Below are 4,238 nucleotides of genomic sequence, written 5' to 3'. Positions count from 1 at the left end.
AGAAAAACATCAAGTCATTAATTCGTTTTGATAAATAACCGTCTTTTATAAACATTGTAGAACACAAGCTTTTTAGATTGATCTGTATTTTATGCGCTTATTATATTTACCATCTAATTATCACTCTGTAGAATTTCAAAGAAAACTGTACAAATATGTTATTTGTCCACCCTAACTCTTTCGTTCGTTAATTCTACTGACCACTAACGTGAAGGGTTATCTTTCATTATCAAACAATTAACATATATACCACTTGAAATATATAATACTCTGGAAGAGGGTAATTAACAAATATGGACTGTTTTCTTTGAAAAAAACCCAGTGTGATAATAAACATCGTTATGGTAGACATGTGCCAAAATGACACTGTTCAAGCCAAGCGGGGCCAAGGCGTATTGAAAGATTCGTCCCTCAAAGGCGCTCTGAGCGTGGAGGGCGCCTTCGAGGGACGATTCTTTCAGTCTAGGCACTGGGGTAGGCTGTTGGCCGAAATAGATAAAGTGTGCGGCCGTATATAAATAAGTGTGCGGCCGCATATAAAAAGTCATACACATTTCATACCGTAAATCATATTTTTAGGACCACATTTGGATCTTATGGCCTTTGACCCGAGTCGAAAGTAAAATTCACAACGTGCTATGAGGTTGGAAACTTTCAAGCACTAGCATGGCCAGAGCACCAGCATAGACTATCGCAATTAAAACGATGTCACTGGAAAAACTATAAATTTAGGTGAATTCAACAGCTGGATGGATCAAAATCATAGAGTTGAAATGTATACCCCATTGTAGAACACGTCGCCGAAAATCCCTCCCAAATAGAATGGAAGTAACCTTGGTACAAACTTGTGCTCGGAACTTTTAATGTATTATAGTTATTTAATGACATTAATTACTTATATGACAGAACCCCGTAATCTAGTAGAGCACTCTGTGGTATACTGAAGGTATTTTCCCTGTGTGATGTGGCGTATCCTGCGGCAGTACTTTTCCAAGCGAAGCGACGGATTTCGGTCGTCATCGATTGTCGCCAGTCTTCGAAGATCGTATCTTCTTGCATCGTTTTCATATTGGTATTTTCGTTCTTTTGCATACCGACAAGAACTCTGGCATCGTCTGTCGAAACATTTGCAAATCTTGCAGACGATCTGGTAAACGTAGAATGGTTTTGCGGAGCTGGCATCCAGGGTGGTTCTGGCTCATTTGCGCTGTTATTTTCCCTTAACAGGATTGAAACTAATTTAGGAAAATTGGATAGTGAAGTAATGTCTGATTTAATCTGCAAATGTAACCATATCTACTTTTCTTTTTAGTTACACTTGTTTTTATGAGTATATTGCAACATTCAGCTATAGAGCACCTAACACTTTTGAGAAATTTGAAAAATATGAAGATCCAATTATCCCAAATTAGTTCCAATCGTATTCCTTCCACCGACAAAGATATTGGAATATTTTAAGGGTAGTAAAATCCAGATGTCAATGTTGAAAATTTATACAATTCTGTCAGTCGTAGCGGTTACCTTCTTCCATCGATAATTCCAAAACGTCTCAAAGTTTTAGTTTGGCAAAATCGCACGGTAGAAGAGGGGGAAAGCCTTTTCTTTGCAAATGAAGTTCTGGAAGACTCTATCACTGATGACCTTTTATGTGCTTATCTCGAGGTTACCGTAATACATCACGGCCTATATATGGTATGTAAATGTCACAAGGATGAGTTAAGCGGGCAAGGTATATTACATAGGGATTAAGTGCTCCTCGGTAGTCGGAGATTTAACTTCGAACAATGCTCTGTAAAAGGTACAACGAGGAACGGTAGTTTAGCTGTGTGGGCAGAATATCGGAGCTTGTGAATGGCATACCGAGGCATACCTGTATATTCTGTACCTTTGAAGTAGCACATAAAATTGTTCAAGGTGTTGCTTGTTATTCTCATAAAAGTAATTTTGTATGACGTCTGTTTACTTCAATGTTATGTACCTAAACCGACGCTTTGAGTTATACAACTACGATAAGTTTCGAGCTGCTTATTGTGGAAGCTGTATTTCCATTGGAGCGGCAGAAGGTTATGTGATTGACGCAACCAACGTCGTCACTTGTGATATTTTTTAGTTCATTTACGCTACCACTGCACGTAATAACAATGTATGACGAATTGAAAAATTGCGTAATATTTTGAATTCGAAATATTTTATGAAAGTATATTGCAATGGCCCAGGAACAAAACGCAACGTAATCACACCACCGCACACGCTTAACCACATCAGTGCAGTTTTAACGTAGCGTACATAGAAGAAACTCACTCTGTTCCAATCAGTCTGGTCAATCAACACCTGAAGACTTTATCAAAATCGCGCAAAATTTCTGCGAAATACTGGAAAGATATAAATATTTAAGTGTTTACAGATTGTTTCGACTGTAAGGAGCTGTGAACAGCTAAACTAACGATGGAAGCAATTGTTTGTCTGGTATGCTAAACGTAATGCAGTGCATTACAAGTCATCACCGACGTTACGGAGATCAAGTTTGCCGAGTGAATTGACGACGGAGGGAAAAGCAAATGTAATAAAAATTCAATATTACAATTACATCGTTGTAAACTTTTTAACCAGTCGTTTCCCCGTGCAATATTATGAAAATTTTGTTGAAAAAAAACGACGCGAATCTGCTCCGTCAACTTAAACGAAGTATAAGGCTGCTTCTCGGTTACGTTGTACGCTACATTGCACAGTTCTGGCAACTCTGCTCATTGACTTCGCATACCTTTGCCGTAATTGAGAACGTTCAGAAGGGAAAAAAGTATATCTTGAATTGAACGCATTACAAAACTATTACTCAATAAATTCAAAAGTATTTTAAAATAATATCGAACGTAACAGGTATCTAAATCTTCACAAAGATTACAGCGGCATTACCGGCGAGCGAGCTGTAATGGAATTCTTGGCAGTGTAGAAGCTCAAATTCAAGGTATCCCTGCCTCACCACTAAGTCGTCCCCCTGCGCACACCGTCAACCAGCAAAACTAACCTCTTGGTTTGATTCTGTTGTTTACTTACTTATTGAAATGAATTTATGATACATAAGTCTGACTTGAACAGCAGCACAATTTGCTTCGGACTGTGATTTTGGCAGTATTCTGTAGACAATTGGAGGGAGTTTAGAGTACCGTCAGCTAAGGCCTCTAATTATACACATAGCACGATGAGAGAGTCGTCAGTGTAAACCTGAATGAAGTGATTAATACATAAACTTTTAAACATAACTTATTCTAGAAATTTATGATCAATGATTCTGACCAACGGATTTACGGTTGTTTTTATGCGTGGGGTAGGATGAAGGTTGTGTACAGCGGTACCGGCATTGGTTTTGGGCCGGCAGGAAGGTAAAGTTGACAGCGTTCATTGCAGAATGCCCGCGTGAAGTTTGGGAGGAAATTTACCACTGTATTCAGAATGCCTTCTTACCGGTATAAAGCTAAAAAATCGATGCGTCAAAGGCCAAGAGTCTGTTAATTTCTTTGATGTAGCTTCAGGTTTGTTCCTAAATTTACGGAGAGCTCGTATAAGCCGTGTGTGTACTGGCCCTGGCCATTCTGCTCAGGCGTACACAGCTGTTTAGGGAACCGTCATTGTTTATGGCCTGGGGTCGGAGGAATTATATTAGAAACTCCGAAATTTTGAGTAACATCGCCAGCCAACAATAATGGATTTGAGTAGACCCTCTTACCTCCCCCCACCACCACCGAAAACTTAAAAATCAATGCACGTATTTGTAACATTACAGTAATAGTAAAGACGTTCGAATCCCGGTTTACCCAGCTAGATTATAATCAGTTGCCTAATGACGGTTGGAAAGGGTGATACCAATAAAATGAAATTTACAGTCATAGCAAACTGCAGATATCAAAGCTCACCCAATAATCTGTATCCAACCATATTGTATTGCTAAATTTTGATGGCTCGGTATCAAGTCATTATGGTATGGTAAAATGTCCAAATGGTTATTGACCTTAACTCAATTAAAATAGACGTTTCTGCGAAAATAAGAAGGATGAATTCACAACAGTTGAGTTTTGTCAGAGATCCTGTGCACTAATATGATATCTGAAGAGAGCATTTCTCCATGACCCAGATCTCCTTCCGCCTCTGGTCACAACTATAGAAAACTACTGTGTGACATCATCATCAGCACTGTCGATCCTCATCTTCACTGTCGCTGGTGCCATAGAATACACGAACAA

The sequence above is a fragment of the Ptychodera flava genome, unplaced genomic scaffold (assembly GCF_041260155.1).
Source record: "Ptychodera flava strain L36383 unplaced genomic scaffold, AS_Pfla_20210202 Scaffold_30__1_contigs__length_3116999_pilon, whole genome shotgun sequence".
NCBI lineage: Eukaryota > Metazoa > Hemichordata > Enteropneusta > Ptychoderidae > Ptychodera > Ptychodera flava.
The sequence above is the reverse complement of the archived record's forward strand: the minus strand, read 5'-3'. Positions refer to the sequence as shown.